The 19228-nt window shown below is 37.6% G+C and overlaps 1 protein-coding gene across 1 annotated transcript in view; it reads right to left on the bottom strand.

Annotated features, from left to right (window-relative positions):
• Positions 1–19228, bottom strand: part of zgc:113227 (uncharacterized protein LOC541506 homolog) — an 88793-nt gene that overhangs the window by 6870 nt on the left and 62695 nt on the right. Inside the window, exons 3-4 of the transcript XR_007898570.1 lie at positions 10471–10538; positions 4735–4825 (exon numbers count right to left, since the gene is read on the bottom strand). The gene's annotated coding sequence lies outside the window, so the exon portion shown is untranslated. The remainder of the gene's footprint in view (positions 1–4734; positions 4826–10470; positions 10539–19228) is intronic.

Here is a 19228-nt window from a genome sequence, read left to right on the forward strand (position 1 = left end):
GATGGCAGGTGGTAGTGCCAAAAGCATTAAGAAGACCAGTCATGGGAGTACAGGGTCAGGACACTTTGGGGTGTCCAAGACACTTCACCGTCTCCACCAAGGTTTCTACTGGGGCCAGCATAGAAGAGATGTGAAGGATTTCTGCTGAGCATGTGATGCTTGTGCTGCCTATATGGGCCCTCTTGACCAATCCCATGCAAAGTTCCAGCAGCAGGCCGTAGGAGCACCTATGGAAAGGGTAGCGGTGGACATCATGGGGCCTTTCCCCTGCACGGAGAGAGGCAACCGCTTTGTACTTGCTGCAATGGACTATTTCACTAAATGGCCCAAAGCCTACGCACTGCCAGATCAGGAGGCAGAGACCAAGGCAGATGCGTTAATAGAGGGGATGTTTAGCAGGTTCGGTACTGCAGAGACCATTCACAGTGACTAAGGAAGGAATTTTGAATCAAGACTGTTTAATGCCCTGTGTGAATGGCATGACATGCAAAAAACCCACACAACTCCGTTACATCCTCAAAGTGACGGCTAGTCAAAAGATTTAACAGGACCCAGGGGGATTTAATTTGCCCAACAGCTAGCCATCCTTACAGCTGACCATCAAAGAGACTGGGACACTCACCTTCTTTTTATCCTCATAGCCTATAGGTCAGCAGTACAGGACTCCACATTGTGCACCCCTGCTTTGCTTATGCTGGGACGTGAGCTCCGGACTCCCCCTGAAATGTTGTTTGGGAAACCCTCTGACACACCAACTGTGCCTGCTGGACCAGAGTATGCCAAAAAGCTGCAAGATTGAATGGAAACAGCGCATATTTTTGCTAGGGATCAATTGTTAAAGGTCGGCATGAGGCAAAAGAGGAACTATGTCAAAAGTAGGGGGAGACACTTCCATACAGGCGAGTCAGTTTGGGTATACAGCCCAAGAAGGAAAAAAGGACGCTGCCCAAAGCTAGACTGTCACTGGGTGGGCCTGTGTCTGGTTCTGGAAAGAATAGGAGAGGTGGTATACAGGGTACAAATGCCACCTAAAGGAAAAAAGGTAGCCCTATATAGAGACAGACTAGCCCCATACAGAGGTCACTCCACCCCCTCTTTTAAAAAAAAAACTGTCCAACCCCTGTGACTCACAGAACAACATAGGAAGTGACCCCCTGCCCACATCAGAGACTTCAGTGGCCCAAAATGTCCCTTCCCAAAAAAAAAAAAAAAAACCACATGCAGCCACCCCACATGGACTTTTCTTGTTGTTCATGCTCTTCCGGTAGAGTGAGAGGTGTGTGAGTGTACAGTGCATCAGGATAGCTAGATGGTGGGGGCCTGGGTAGCTCAGTGGTAAAAGATGCCGGCTACCACCCCTGGAGTTCGCTATTTCGCTAGTTTGAAACCCAGGGTGTGCTGAGTGACTCCAGCCAGGTCTCCTAAGCAACCAATTGGCCCAGTTGCTAGGGAGGGTAGAGTCACATGGGGTAACCTCCTCGTGGTCACTATAATGTGGTTCGTTCTCTGTGGGGCGCGTGATGAGTTGAGCGCAGATGCCGCGGTGGATGGCGTGAAGCCTCCACAAGCGCTATGTCTCCGTGGCAACGCGCTCAACAAGCCACGTGATAAGATGCGCGGGTTGATGGTCTCAGACGCAGAGGCAACTGGGATTCGTCCTCCGCCACCCAGATTGAGGCGAATCACTACGCGACCACGAGGACTTAAAAGCGCACTGGGAATTGGGCATTCTAAATTGGGTGAAAAAGGGGAAAAATCCCCCCCCCCCCCAAAAAAAAGGATAGCTAGACGGCTGTGAGACTGCATGGTGTAAAGGCGTGGGTTACGGCCATATAAGTAGCCCTATCTTTGCGAAGTGTTCAATAAACACTAAAAGAGTTCAGCTGGCATTGTATTTGAATGAGAAACGCTACAATAGACTAAGGAAAGTGAAAGCTGCGTTAGTCATTACAACTAAAGTTATTATTTCGAATTTTAATTTAGTTTTTTTTTCTATTTCATTTTCAGTTTGTCCATTCAAATTTGTTTAGTTGTATTTAAAATTATGGGTGAAATACATGTAATTTAATTTAATTTATTTAATTAAATACATTTAATATGTCTAATACATTTAATAAATGGTAATATTAAAACATTTAATAATGCCTATAAAATTAAAAATAAAAACAGAAAAGATCAGATACCATTGGAAATGTATTTTTATTCTACTACACTTCACACTTTTCAGTTCTTCTGCTGTGTCCAGGTGTAGCCTACTTCCCTAAAGTTAAGATAATTTTATTTATGACAAACTCTCATTGAGCTGACGTGTTGTTCTTTTCACATTATATTTAGTATGGATAATAGGTGAATAGAGACTTCTCCCTTCACTTGTTTTCTTCATTGTATTTTCTGACTTTTTTGCCATTGAAACGCAAGTAACAGGTAACACACAGAGGCTGCACTACAAATATGTAATGGACAGTGGAGTTGTACAATTTCCATCATAGTCTATTTCATCCGTCATATTAGTTTAAATGTCCCTGATACGTAGTAAATTTGATTTTGTCTTGATATAGTCATCATTTTCAGTTAGAAATGACTTTGCGTAGTAAGCGTGAGTCTGATAAATCCTGTGTTCTATTTAATAATTTGCAGAATTGGGGGCCTGGGTAACGAATCCAGGGTTCGAATCCAGGGCGTGCTGAATACTCCAGCCAGGTCTCCTAAGCAACCAAATTGGCCCTGTTGCTAGGGAGGGTAGAGTCACATGGGGTAACCTCCTCATGGTCGGGATTAGTGGTTCTCGCTCTCAATGGGGTGTGTGGTAAGTTGTGCGTGGATTGCGGAGAGTAACATGAGCCAACTGAGACTTGTCCTCCTCCACCCGTATTGAGATGAGTAACCACGCCACCATGAGGACCTACTAAGTAGTGGGAATTGGGCATTCCAAATTGGGAGAAAAATGGATAAAAGAAAAAAAAATAATAATAGAGATCTCTTTCCCGCACACACATACAGCATGGGCATGTGGGCGAGAGAGTTAAAAAAGTACTTTGAAAGAGTGCACGCTGCTGCTCTCAACCAGAATAATCACACGTAAGGACATATACGCGTGAAAACTGATGTGCAGTATCAAATACACAGAATGTATGATAGTACTAACTGTAGAGAGCTCATTATTATGAATACAAAGCCAAATCCCAGACATTTAGAGGCAGTTTTGAAATCCTGATGAGATGCTTTTTCAGGTCTGAAAAAGAGGACATGTCCGAGAAAAAGAGGATGTATGGTCACCCTATGTTACGTTATTTATTTGCTTGTTTGTTTGTCATTGCATCACAAATGCCATGGACTTGGCTGGACTCTGAAAAAAAAAATCCAGAGTCCTAAAGGCTCGAGTCCGAGTCAAGTCAGAGAAAAAATGCATCCGAGTCCGTGACAAGTCCAAGTCCATTAAAATTGTACTCGTTACTGGACTCGAGTCCGACTCCGAACTCGAGTACCCCAACTTTATTGATCTCTGTGGCACTCCATACTTAACTTTCATTTGATCTGACAGTTCCTCATTTACACAGACAAAGTGGTAGCGGTCAGAGAGATAAGACCTAAACCAAGCTAATGCCTGTCCACAAATGCCAACATAATTCTCAAGCCTATTCAAGAGAATGTCATGATCTATGGTGTCAAAGGCAGCACTAAGATCTAAAAGCACTAGAAGAGAAATGCAGCCGCGATCAGATGATAAGAGCAACTAATTTGTAACTCTGATAAGTGCAGTCTCTGTACTATGATGGGGCCTAAATCCTGACTGAAATTCTTCATATAAACCATTTCTCTGTAAAAAATTATCATAGTTGGGAGGACACTACCTTTTCTAATATTTTCGACATAAATGGGAGATTTGAAATCGGTCTATAACTAGCCAATTCTCCTGGATCAAGCTGTGGTTTCCTGATAAGCGGTTTGATATCTGCCAGTTTGAAGTTGCTTGGGACATGCCCTAATGATAATGAGGAGTTAATAATATTAAGAAGAGGTTCTGAGATTACAGGAAACACCCCTTTTAGGAGTTTAGTCGGTATTGGATCTAACATACATGTTGTTGATTTTTATGTTTTGATCATTTTTGTTAGCTCTTCCTGACCTTTAACAGCGAAGGACTGAAGTTGCTCATAGGGAATCATTTTAGTCTTCTGAGGTGCTATGGCAGAATTCCAATTTTGTCTCTGATGATTTTGATTTTATCAGTTAAGAAATTCATAAAGTCATTAATACTATTTTAGTGTAACAAGATGCAAGTGTAACAAGATGCAACAAAAACAGCTCAAAATAGATTAAAATGAAAAGAAACTAATCAATCAGGTGTTTTCACACTAAAAGCCTGAAACTGACTTTAAATCTGTTGGATACTAAATACATAAGTTACAGCATGGTTAATTTTCCATGCAGGAGCTTGTGAATGAGGAGACTAAAGGTCTAGATGGAGATCAGAGAAACCAAAGATAAGGCACTTTAAGCACTGTGTGAATGATAGCCTTAGCCTGAATGGGGTCTAATTTACCAGCTCTAATTACTGACTGCCAGCTCTCAAAGTGCAGAGAGATAGCATCAGTCATTAGACCTTTCCTAATTTCTCAGCCTTTCTACCGTACCAGTCTTTATATTATCTGCTCTGTCCATGCAGCCAAGAATATAATTATAGTAGTGGCAGAGAAACTTAACACACTTCCCAATTAACCCTTTAATGCATACCTCGGGTCTTTAGTGACATTCCACCCCCTGTTCCTCATCCATTGTTTGGAGTTATGCCCACAACTCTTCAGTATTCCTCAACCTTTCACTCCTGAATAGTGTAGCAAAAAAATACAAATAAATAAATAAAGATAAAAATTGACAAATTTGAATAAATACATGTATATATAACTACTTTATTTCCAAAGGTGTATAGTGTCATTAAAGACCAGAGATATATAATAGTGTTGCATTTTTTCATATCTATATAAGTTTACTATCACAGGATATATAATTTATTTCTTTATTACAAGACAAATGAGTACTATATTCATACAAAATAATACTATATCACATTGATTTTCTCTGTGACAATGGTGAACTATCAGTATCCCTTCTGCGTGTACTGTACACATGAACTGTATACATTATACATGTATTTCTTACTCAAAGTGGCGCTGATGTTTCATTGATTTGACATGATTTATATCTGACATTGCTATTTGACGAAGATGCAATGTGGAAGTACACTATAGCAAGTGTAACATATGAACAGTATGATTCGGCTATTGTCATTTGGGTGTACTACTTAAATTATGTAAGTTGTGCGTCTATTTAAACTCAACATGTGCCTGAGAAAATGCATATGTGTAGCTTATGTGTTTTGTGTAGCTCATTTTGTGTTAGACAGCCAGTTGCTTCTCATGAAATTTCAGGAAGTAATGCATCCTGTTCTATATTTGTTGCATCATCTTTTTGATATATGAAAAAATATATCAGAATATATTCTATTATTTTCTAATTGTCTTGAAAATGTTTTAAAAATTTGACACTATCTGGGCATTTTGAAGATGCATTTGTGGTAGATATATGTGCTGGTCACTAAAGACCCGAGAATGAAATAATGTTTTAAAGGAATAGTTCACCCAAAACTCTCATAATTTACTCACCCTCATGCCATCCTAGATGTGAATGACTGTCTTCAGCAGAACAAAAATGAATATTTTTATAACAATATTTCAGCTCTGTAGGTCCATAACATGCAAGTAAGTGGGTGCCAACTTTTTGAAGCTCCAAAAAGTACATATATATCCATCATAAAAATAATCCATATGATTCCAGTGGTCTAATTAATGTCTTCTGAAGCAAAACGCTAGGTGTTTGTAAAAAATAGATCAATATTTAAAGCTTTTTTTACTTGCATTCAAACTTATTCAAACAGCTCTCCTTGTACACTGTTCCAAGATGGCACCGCAGTTGACGTATCCAAACCAGCCAAATGAGGCATCTATGTATGATTGTCTATGCTCCTCTGTTGTAAACAACACTGTGCTTACATTTTCTTTCATATTTCACACGTCAGTTCTCGCGTGATCTTGCCAATGTGCTTGACCTAAACCCTCGTGAATTTTTAGTGTAGCCAAGTGGAGAAATTTCATGTAATTTAACTCTAGTCATAAATTGGTTGTGGCCTCTTTAAGAACCTGAGTTTTGTGACACCAGAATTTTGCAATGCCTGCTTTCTGGTACGCTCTTGTGTTAGAGATGTTAGAGCATACGTGGTGCAAGAAAGCTCCCGGTTTTGTTCATTGTTTGAGAATTACTTGGGTAAATATCAAATTTTACACAAAATGCTCATAAACTGCATTAAATATGTGTTCGGAAGAGTTGAATGTTAAAACTGAGTGTTTGTTATGGGATATATTTGAAGGATGCATATGGATTGCATGTGTGGAGTTTGACAATGTTTGTGCATATGTGAAAACTGGGTATGTAAATTTAGTATTAATCATATCTTATTTAACAATTTATAGCCCAGTGTGTTCTCTAATTAAGTGAACATGTGTAATGAGAATTTTATTGTTTTAAACTGCAATACATGTCCTCAAAACCTGGTTAAAAATAATGAAAATGCTTTGAGTGATTTAAGCATGTGTTAAATGTATAAAATGCTGTGAACGATATAAGCATGTATTAAATATGTGTTGAGGCATCCCTGTTTGTGTTTTCATATAACATTAGCCGCTACCGTATTTCTTCTCTATATTTCTTTCTACTGATTTTTCATTGTGCTGAAATTCAGTGAATAATTTTTGCTCTCATTTGGGACATTGTTCTTTTTGAGTCACATGGATTGTACTCTAATTTTTCATTATTCTATTAAGTACCCAAAACCCCAAAATATATTTTTGTATCCTGTGTTGTGATTATTTAAAATCCACTGCTACATTAGTAAAAAAAAAAAAAAAAAAGCATTTTATATATTGATGCATTTCTTACACCTAGCGTTTTGCTTCAGAAGACATTAACTAATACACTGGAGTCTTATGGATTACTTTTATGAGGGCTATAAGTGCTTTTTGGAGCTTCAAAAATTTGGCACCCATTCACTTGCCTTTTATGGACCTACAGAGCTGAAATATTCTTCTAAAAATCTTCATTTGTGATCTGAAGAAGCAAGAAAGTCATACACATCTGGGATGGCATGAGGGTGAGTAAATTGTGAGAGAATTTGTACTATTTCTTTCTTCTTTGCAGTGACCTGCAAAGACAGAATGTTATTGTAACTCATTCACAAATTAAGTTCACATAATAATACCACAACATTCATGAGCACAGCAAACTGACTTCATCACTTACTGAATGTAGCTGATGGGTTGAAAATAATCACCACAGGATACAAAAATATATTTTGGGGTTTTATTCTGATGGCTGTTTATTGAAAAGGAAAAAAACAGTGGTCGATGAGGCCATATTATATAAAAAAGAAAAAAGGAATAAAGAACATTTACAAAAATGGAATACGGAAACGAAATAAGGTACAATAAAATACAGTAGAGGGTAATGTCAAAAGAAAACACAAACAGAGCATTAGCCTACCCACATTCAGCATACATCACCTTAATACATGCTTGTATCATTCACAGCATTTTATGCATTTAACACATGCTTAAATCACTCACAGTATTTTATGCATTTCCAACCAGGCTTTAAGGACATGTACAACAGTTTAAAACAATAAAAGTCTTGTTACACATGCTCATTTAATTGGAAAACACTCTGGGCTATAAATCATTAAATAAGATATGATAAATGCTAAATTTACATACCGAGTCCTACATGTGTACAGAACATAGTCAAAATCCACACATGCAATCCATATGCATCCTTCAAAAATGATCCATAACAAACACTCAATTTTAACATATGACTCTTGTGAACATATATTTAATGCAATTTAACAACATTTTGTGTAGAATCTTATATTTACCCAACAAATTATCAACAATGAACAAAACTGGGAGCTCTCTTGCACAATGCATCTTCTCACGTCTCCAACATGAGAATGTGCCAGAAAGCAGGTGTCACAAAACTCTGGTGTCACAAAACTCCGGTCCTTAAAGGGGCCACGTCCAATATATGACTAGATTTAAATTATGTGAAATTTCTTCACTTGGCTACATGAATGTTAATTACAACCCACTTTAGTTGATGACCTTAAAGAAATAGTTCACCAAAAAATGGAAATTATGTAATTGTTTACTCACCCTGATTTTTTTACAAAAATCGTATGACTCAGGCCACGTCCACACTAATCTGTTTTCATTTGAAAATGCATTGATTTTGCTATGTTTACACCTCTCATCCAAACTGGAACAGTATTTTCCTTTTCCTCCACCGAAAATGGTGACTTCAAAAAATGCTCATAAAACAATTTTTCTTTGGAAAATGATAATGTTTGGAAACTGTGATTGGCGATTTCAAACTTAAACAGATTACTGGAGTGGAAACCAGGAAGTAATTGCTATTGCATAATCAGTGACGAGCGTGATTCGGAGGTTGCATTTTTCCTCTAACATTGCATTTTCACTCCACCGATGATTAGGTTAAGGTTTGAGGTTTGGGTGGGGGGTACAGTTTATAAAATATGCATTCCTCTGTTTTACAGCCTGCACTCGATTCACAACTCGCTTTTGGCACCCCCTTGTGGACATTACATCCAGTAAATGGAGCTCACACATGCCCCTGTGCCCAACAACACATCACTTTTGGCCACTGGGGGCAGTGTTTCGAATTTCAGTAAGCACAGACCAATTTTAGCAACCTGGTCTGATAAAATAGACATTATTCTATATACAGTTTTGCAAACTGACTTTTACATGCTGCTTTCTACGTTTTGCTGCAGTTTCCTGGTGAAATTTACACTAGAGGCGCTACAACAACTGTGCATTTTATTCACTGTCACACAAATCATGACTATAATTGCTGATTATGACTTTATGAAAACATATTTTTCACTCTATTACTCACCCCCCGCAATGTTATGATATCAAAACACTTTTGCTTTAGCGCATGTTTTGAAAAACAATAAATGTTAACACTTGTAATACAGACCCACCTACATATACACACTTATTCCAATGTTGTTAGCTTGCTTGGTAGCTCTCCTGATAGGGCATTGGACTTTGACTCAAACAACCGTGGTACGAGTCCAGCCAAAGACACACAAAAGTGAAAGTGGCATAGAAATAACAGGAAAGGACATTGTTGCTTCAGTAAATGTGTTTTTTTTTTTTTCGTTTTCTTTTTCTTTTTCGATCTTACATTTTAAAAAACTATCGGTTAGGGTTAGGTGTTGATTAAGGGTTTTGTTTAGTTAAACTCTCATTTATCTTTTCGGACACTATTGGTTAGTTTTAGGTTAAAGTTTTCGGTTAGGGAGATAAGTTTTACTTACAGTATTAAAACCTCCATCTAAAATTCACCCTAAAAACCTAATCTGACTACAACCTAATTTTGCTCGCTTTTGGTGCCCCCCACAGGACATTTCACATGGAAACTGCAGCCAAACGTGTAATGAAGCAGGTAATTACAGTTTTGCAAAAACGTTGCAATGCTCACGTAAATTTCATGAGAACAGACTGGATTTTAGCTAAAGAAATGTCAATCTGCTGCTTCTGATTAAGATAAATTACCTTGATTTAACAACACACATAATTCACTTCTAAACGATTTTAGACCTCTGCATTTTGAACCAAATGAAGCCATAAAACTTGCCAAAAAGAGTGCAAAAAAATAAAACAAAACAAAAAAACAACAACAGTAAAATGCAGTAAATTTCACCCGATTACATGCCCACGGTATCCCAGACAAGACTGTGTGTTGTAAATCAGAGAAATCTGTTCCATGAATTTTACTATGTCTTTTACTAATGCACAGCTTGCTAAAAATACCAAGTGCTGTGAGCTAACTCTGGGGCATATTAAACTGGACTCCCTCGCCTGTTGTGAGGATGATCCTGAATATGCAGCCTTTTATGCTAATGCGATGAATGAAGCCAAAGTTTCTTTGGCCAGTAATACACATAATCAGACAGAGAGAGTGAGAGTCACCATAGTCACTGCCAAGAATATTTTTAGGTTCTTATGGGCAGATATAGCAAGTATGTCACTGACAAATCATGTGGCTCTAATGCATGTTATACGAACAATATTATAGCAAATGAGTGAGACCAAGAAACTTCTCTTTCTTTCCTCTGTTTATTGCATATATATGAAAAATGTCTAAAAATGCATCATACAGTAGTTTCAAGAATTATGTAGACAATTAAGACGAAATATGAAACTACTCTAAGTGTATCTCCAAATAGAACAAACTTTACTTTTTTGCAATGACTTGTACAGTCATTAGTGTCAGTTATGTGTATGAGATGGGTATCATACACTACATACAAACTGTACATACAGTAGCACTCACCGGCTGTCTGTTCTGCAAATCCATCTCTTCATATTCCACATAGACATTCATGCACTCATTACAGCTTCCTGTTAAACAAACAGATCAAGGAGCCAGTGATATCTTAAAAAATTTATCAGCAGTAACCACTAACTCATCAAACATGCAGCTGCACATTCTGTCTGAGTGTAGTGTGCATAATGCATAAACGTTTAGTCACGGTGCTCATTCATGGGCCGATCTGAATCAGACTCAGTCAGTGTGAATGATTGATTCTGTGTGTGAGTGTCAGGCCTTTTCCTCTGGTACTTCCTGAGTGCACAGCATTAGATCAGAGTCAGATGAGCAGATTCACTGGCAAGGTTGTGGAACAGAGCTGATTGAATGAGCTGAAGGGTTTGTTTGATGCACAGTTAAAGAAATATTCCAAGTCATTTACAACCTAAAGTTTCTGTACTCCATCTGTTGCATACTGTTGATTACCACAGACAGTAATTTTGGCACTCAACATGAACAAATGAATAAAAAACAGTAAATACACATGACTTTTTTATGCATTTGCCAGACATTTTTATTAGTGCTGTCTATTTAACATGTAAAAAAAAAAGAAGAAGAAGAAAACAAAAAAGCCATTAATCATGCCCCTGACCTGTACGTAAATTCCGTAATAAGGAATGTTCCTACCATCAGAGCAAATCAAGCTTGATGTGCCACTTTGATGCAGTAGGGGGCAGTAAGCACTTCAGCTGTATAGGCAACAGGCCTCGTCAAACCAGGCAGCTCAGGTGTCCACAGATGCACTTTTGCCTTTGTTGTTTTTTTTAACAACTCTAATATTTAAAAGATTGTTTCCCTTTCATTGTAATTATGGATGAAAGGCATTACAAACATCTCTTTTAAAGAGAAAAGATGAGATTTTCTTTCTTTCTAACGTTACTGCATCCAATATGCAGGGTGTTTAATTTGAAATCATATACAGGTGGGGCAGAGTAAGCAAAGAATAAGCATATATAATTCACCAAAACCATTTGTATCATCAGCACTGTCTCACTAAGCCATATCGACTAAATGGCAAAGGTACGGTCAACATTGCAGCTTATTCTGGCCAAGAACCGCTCACTCAGACAGGAAGAGACCATCTGACTGACATTTAAAGGGATCAGTTGACAGAGATGGGTGAGAAACAGATAAATATTTAAGTCCTTTTCACTCTAAATTCTTCTCCCTGCCCAGTAGGTGGCGATATGTATGAAGAATGCGAATTGCCAAAAATAAAAGACAATGAATGTGAAAGTGAAAGTAGAGATTGATAGTACAAAAGGACTTAAATATTGATCTGTTTCTTACCCACACCTATCATATCACTTCTGAAGACATAGAGTGAACCACAGGAGTCATATTGATTACTTTTATGCTGCCTTTATGTGCTTTTGAGCTGAGCTATTCTTCTAAAAATGCTTGTTTGTGTTCTGCAGAAGAAAGAAAGTCATTCACATCTGGGATGGCATGAGGGTGAGTAAATGATGAGAGAACTGTCATTTTTTGGGTAAACTATCCCTTTAAGATAAGACTTTGCATTTAGGACCAAATTAGAGGACAGCATTTCTTTTGAGGATCCAAAAGACAGATCCTCCTTTCTCTCACTCTCTGGCACACACACGCACACACATATCTACTACAGTCACATCTGTGGCTGTGATTTTTAATTACTTTGAGGTGCCTCCCCTGAGCGTACTCCTCTCAGCTCAGGCTGTACAGTGTTGACTCAAATGTGAGATGTAATCCCTCTCATCATCATAGAAGACAGTCACATTTTGCAGCATCACTACAGAGGCCTTCACGCAATATGTTGATTCATCCTCACATAATACTACTGAACTTTGTCTTAGCGTTACTGCAGCCAATATGCAAGGGGTTTAATTTTAAATCGTATACATGTGGGGCAGAGTAAGCAAAGAATATGAGCAAATATAATTCACCAAGACCATTTGTATCATCAGCACTGTCTCACTAAGCCATATCGACTAAATGGCAAAGGTACGGTCAACACTGCCGCTTATTCTGGCCAAGAACTGCTCACTCAGACAGGAAGAGACCATCTGACTGACATTTAAAGGGATCAATTGATTCAATGTTTTAATGCTGAAGTGTGTAACTTTTTCAATGTTAAAATACTTTCTCATATTCCAGCTTAAAGGAATATTTCACCCAAAAATGAAAATTCTCTCATTATTTACTCACCCACATGCCATCCCAGAGGTGTATGACTTTCTTCAGCAGAACCCAAATTGAAGAGTTTTAGAAGAATATCTCAGCTCTGTTGGTCCACACAATGCAAATGAATGGTGACCAGACCTTTGAAGCTCATTTCAGAATGTGAAAGGTAAAGTGGAGATTTATAGTTAAAATGGACTTAAATATTGATCCGTTTCTCACCCACACCAATTGTATCGCTTCTTAAGACATGGATTTAACCACTGGCATCTTATGGATTACTTTTATGCTGCCTTTATGTGATTTTTGGAGCTTCAAAGGTCTGGTCACCATTCACTTGCATTGTATGGACCAATAGAGCTGAGATATTCTTCTAAATATCTTCATTTGTGTTCTGTAGAAGAAAGAAAGTCATAAACATCTGGGATGTCTTGAGGGTGAGTAAATGAGAGAATTTTAATTTTTGGGTGAAATATCCATTTATTATGCAGAAACAACTATTAGTAAGCCATTTGTTAATTAATACCTCAAAAACTCTCTCTAAAAAAAGTATCTTTGGCAAATTGTAAAATTGCTCTGTTTTGCAGCAACATTGACTCGACCAGTGGCGTGAGTTTGGGGGGAAAATGTTCGATGATACTAGTAGCGCAGAAATGACTCACCAGAATTTGCCGGGATTACATTTTTATTTTTTTCCGACACGTTCACATATATGACCACTTGTTTATATGTACACACTATGCAAGGAGAAGAAACTTATCAAATGTGCTTTACTAAATTGCTCTCTCATGCAGATTTTTAGAAAGTCAGATTCATTTCAGTGAATCGGTTCGTTTGTATGATTCATGTAAATAACCCATTTTAAAGAACAATTAATTTAAGTTTCACACAGAATTCCCTCTGCATCATTTCATGCTTTCTTTTTTGTTGCTAAACTTCACCACTATGTTTTTGATTAATTTATTTACACATGTAAACATGGTGTTTATCTGTTCAAATGCTGTTTTAATGCTGATAGTTGTACAGAGAGAGGATGTCATGGAGCGAGGGAGGGGATCATAAGCTTGGAGACTTGCACTGACCACAAGGCCACCGCTCTGCCGAACACAGAATTCCTTGTAGTGTGCTCTGGCGGTAAACTGCACATTTTACGTGCAAACAGAAAATTCACATACTGTTAATAGTATGCATATTATGTATTGCAGAAATAAGAGGAGTAATAACTCAGTAGTAATAGTAAAGTAGTACAATGTAAGAGCAGTATGTTATAGTATGCTATTTCAAACATACAGTAGTCCAACATTTGGAGCTATGGCTTAGCAGTTAATGCATGGTTTCTAATATGGTGAGCTGCAGTGCGATGTGAGTTTGAATCAAACTTGTGATGTTTCCTGATCCCGTGCAGATATCATTTTCTGTCGTCATATTGTGTAGCCACTGATTAAAATATAAAAAGGCTACATTTATTTCTTTGAACAACTGTTCAGCCTCTTTCAAATAATTTTTTACAATGGGTTTTGTAGGGAGGGTGCCAACCACCTCAGCGAGTAGCATCTCTTTCCTTCTAGGAGAAGAAATGCTTACCAGCAGGACATAAAAAGACAGGCCAAGCTGGCCTTTAAACCAGGGCCAAAAAAGAGATTGATTACATTTCACCTGCTTAGATAAAAACAGCACATTTATGCCTGAATTTTCAAATCGAGGGAGTGCTATCTTATTTTAGCAAGGCTTGCATTCCAGGGTGTCAGAATGTAGGCTACATCCCACAGATCAGCACAGTAGTTTGGCAATAAACTACAGTATGTTTACTTTATGAGGTGATGTTACTATGTGTTAAGTTGTAAGTGTTTAAGTAGCAAAAAAGCACAGGTGTCATTCACCACTTTTCGCCATGGGCAATTTTGTCCCCACCTCAAATGCAGTTCATGAGCAGGAGATATTACTTATAATATAGTGTTATAGGTGAGTCGCTGTTGTCATTAGTGGCGGATAGCGACAACAGCAATGTTCTCTATTTACATTTCAGTTAAACTTGAAAATGAACATACTGTATACTAGACTGGATCTCCAGATCTGTCCATTGCATAGACTATTTATTTATTTTTAATTACAATAAAAGATCATAATAAAATATTTGAGCATAACCTAATTTATTTTCATGAGTTAAGCCATTGCCCTGGCGTGACATCACAACCAGCACGTTTGATATTCTTCCTCTTCCTCTTCCTCTGATCAATGTGGTTGGATTTGGCTGCAGTTAGTGATGGGCAGTAGCTTTGTTATTAGTTAACTACATTTCTCATTAGCAAGGTGGCAGCTTCACTAGTTTTTAAATCAAGTAGCAAAGCATTTTTATTGATTAGGAGCAGCATGGCTTTGACAAAAGGTACTACACTACATTTTAAATCAAGCCTTGTTTCCCGTGTTCACTGTCGGCAGTTTTCAGAACATAAATGATTTATTTTTTTAGTTTAAAAATAGTTGTTTTTTATATTGAACACATGGGTCTGTAGAAGAAGAGAGTGAGAAATGAGGGGGGAATTCTCTCACTCGGTGACTTTGCAATTTTCTCATTGTTAAAACAGCAGATTCTAACCTGTCTGAAGCAGCACCCCTGGGAGTGTCTATAAAATGGGATCTAAAGTATGATAAGTGATTGGCAGTTTTAATTGGTGCCTTGCCATAGAGGAATAATTGATAATCTTAATCAAAGAAGAAACAATGTGGATGAAGCTCAATTATGGATTAAATACACCTTTATTTATTTATTTAGAAATAAATAAATGAGAAGTATGAATCAAAGGCACTTAGGAAATATATTACTTAGTATGGGTGAGTCTCACGAAACCTGTGAAATGTCCAGGTAACATTTATTTTGCGTACAGAAGACAAAGGGAGCATTATGATTTTTTCCATTGTAACATTATCAACCACCACCCACCCATGCTCATTATCGTAATGCAAAACATCCAATTATCATTAATGTATTGAAAAAAAAACATATATACAAAAGAATAACTATATATTATTTAAAGCTGCAGTGTGCAATTTCCATAGCACTGACAGCACCAGTCAGAATTGCAAAAATAATGCCTGTTTTGCAACTGGTAAAAACACGCCCGTCTTGCATTGGTCATAAAAACAGATACATCAATCTATGAATTGCTTACTTATTTAGTTGTCTGTACAATAAGCTGGAATAGAAAGTAATTTAACATCGAAATAATTACACACTTTATCAAATTGTAAAGTATTCATACATCATGACTATATTTGTTGAAATGCCTTTAACTTATCCTGATATAAATAAATAAATAAATAAATAAATACAAAAATGTAAGTGATAAAATTAAAAAAGTAAAAAATAAAGTAAAACATTACTGTATTACAGTAATAACAATTCAAGAAAATTACTATTGGGAATTTGAGGGGAAATGTGTTTAACTGTCATGAAAATAATGTCACATGCAATGCAAAAATGCTTAATGGTCCCAAATAAAGTTTTCTTGGTCTTTATGACAGATTTCATGAAATTGCTCTTAAAATGGTTGTTAAGCAGTATAATAATGTCTCACTCTTACAGGAACAAACTGCAAATAAAATTCCAGCCCAGAAAAATTGACTGGTGTGCAGGTAAGCATCAATGCGCAAACACTGAGCTTCTGCAGAAGGTGGGCATGTTGGGCCCCCAGGGGAGACGAATGGGAAAATAAGGTCTCTGAGATGCATTGGGGCACAGCAGGACTATGCATATGACATCAGAGAGCAGCAGAGGTGCAGTGGTATTGCATATAAACACACATACTATAACTCCGCCTCCTAACATATGCACAAACATGACCACCAACCTACTTAAACACACATCAGTTCAGAGAAACAAAACACACTAACGCTTCCTATTCAAAACTCCACCCCAACAAGTTCGACTTCTCAAGGGAAATCTTATCCGCACACACAACAGCTGCAATGCTTCCAAGGTTACGTGTCCTTGGCTTTTCTCCTTTGTTTTTAAAGGAATAGCTGGCCCAAAATGTTTAGGTTAAATTATTTACTCACCCTCATGTCATTCCAAAACTGTATACTGTCTTTTTTTCTCATAACACAAAAGGAGAATCCTTTTACGCAGATATGCAGCGCAACAGTCGGGTTCCGGAAGCAAAATCCCTTCAATTATTTCCATAGACGAACTGATTTTTACTGATAACTAACAAACCTTTTAAGACAGACCTACCGATCAGTGGTATATGCTTCTGTTGAAGCCATCAGTCCACGTTATTTCAACTTCATTGTTTAAAAATCGTGTTTGATAGCAGAGTTCCTTGTGAACAACTACAGTACTCATGGTCCAGCAGAGAAAGTTCCACCAATCAGAGAACTGTGGCCAAAAAAGCCAGCCAAACAAGCCCGGAAGCGACCACCCACTCCCATGACGTACTGTTAATGACACAAATGAGTCAGTCTCCCTTCACCCTCAAACTACTTATATATTTGTATATATCAGAATATTTCGAAATAAATGTAAACTAAATTGTTTTTATACTTATAATCAACCACTTAAAATTAATAGTTTTATATATTTCCATCGTTTAATATTAGATTATGTTATTCGCAATGCTTCATGGGATTGTAGTTCATGCCCTCGTGACAGATGGTAAGTACACAGTCTTGTGCCTTTGTCTTTTTTCTGATTTTCAAATACCTTTTTGCTTTTGCAAAGTTTGTAACATTGTGATTCACCTCGGAGCTGCTTGGTTTATGAAGGATTTTATGAAAAGTCTATGGAAGAGATAGCTGGGAAAAATACTTCTGGAACCCGGCTGAAAAAATGGGCGGGCACTGTTGCGCTCTGTTCCATACAATGACAGTTCGTAGTGACCATGAGCTGTGGACATTTTACCTTCGAACTGCCACGATACATGTATGGAGCCATGTAATTTTGCCAAAATTTTAACAGTCACGTAATTTTCATGAGATTATAGGCTGAAACTAACGTATGATCTCAGAAGACTTGGAACATAGCGCACAAGTCGCAAGGACTACTGTTATGGTCAGTTTACATCAATTGTGTATAGAGAGAATGTAAAGAGAATTTGAGTACAGCACAGTACAGAAAATACATTCTATTTCAAAGACATAACTGAGAAAACTCACAGATATCAAGTTAACTTGCTACGTCGTACTGTAAGTCTCAGTTACTCATACTGGGTCTCTTTCTCTCCCTTTATAAGAGCTCAGTTTAGGCTCAAGGAGAGGAAGATCAATATGAGTGAAAGCTTTTATTTGCAGTATGGATTCTGTATCAGTCTTCTCCAGTGCTGTATGCATCAACAAGATGCTTCTCTATTGATAACACAGTAACCACCTAAGGGCCACATTAGCATCACACCAAAGTACAATGTGTTGTTATCTATTGGAATTCCGTTCTATTGGTCGGAATCCCTCCCTTAACTAAATATCTAAAGAAAGAATTAACCCTCAGAGATCAAACCATTTTGTTTTACAAGTACATATCCTTTGATATTCTTGAGAAGCCTTGCTAGTGAGCCAGGAGGCTAAAATTGGGATATGTTCATGTTAACTTATATTTTGGGTCTGTTTCTCACACTAAGCAATCATATGACTTCAGAAGACTTTGAATATAGTGCACAAGTTGCATGGACCACTTTTAGTGTACTTATATGGTGCTTTTGCATCCTTTTCGAAGCTTGAATGCTTCAGTCCCCATTTATTGTAGAGCAACCAGCACAGTCCCAGAAAAGAAATCATACAGGTATGGAATTACATGTCATGAGGGTGTGTAAATATTGACAAACATTTCAGTTTTGGGTGCACGATCCCTTTAAAATAAAATAATGATGAGACCACTAACACATACAGCATTTGGTTGGCATTTGGGTGAGTTGTGTTCATTATCGGTGACCTCTGACAGCAGAAAATGTCTTGTTTTCCAATTTTTGCAACAGAGTCGTGATGAAGCTCCTGGCTGCCTTCTGATGAGGGGAAAGTTCAAAGCTTACAGACTGGAGCCAGAACACTGACTCATACTGGCTGAATAAAAATACCACTAACCGACTCTATTTTTCTGCATAATGCCACTAAAATTGTGAAGGTTGGTGCCAGGTGGGTGGGGAGATGGTCTAACTGAAAGCAGATACTGACGCCTTCTTGATGTAAGCAGGCACAGTCGACACAAAAAGCTAATGCTCACTGCACAAGGTTAAGCACTTGCTCATTTACTGCACCCTACACCTTTTTATTTTAAGTGTACAGTCATGAACTATTCACACTAGTATAAAAACTGTGTATAAACTACTGTGCACTTCATAAATTCAAAGCAGCATGCATAAACTTGATTATTACTTCTGGAGAAGCCATATGACTGATCTGATTAGGTATATATGCCCAGCTGTGACTGCACTCTATTTCACTATGCCAATCACACAGCTTATCCATTTGAGTTTTTTTGCATTAAGGCATGTCATTTTTACCCTACATATTAAACTTTCATGCAGAACTTTGCACCGTTTGTGCTGCAGACATGAATGCTAATCTCAAATAGTGCAAT

This window comes from Myxocyprinus asiaticus, chromosome 12 (genome assembly GCF_019703515.2).
Source record: "Myxocyprinus asiaticus isolate MX2 ecotype Aquarium Trade chromosome 12, UBuf_Myxa_2, whole genome shotgun sequence".
Classification (NCBI taxonomy): Eukaryota; Metazoa; Chordata; class Actinopteri; order Cypriniformes; family Catostomidae; genus Myxocyprinus; species Myxocyprinus asiaticus.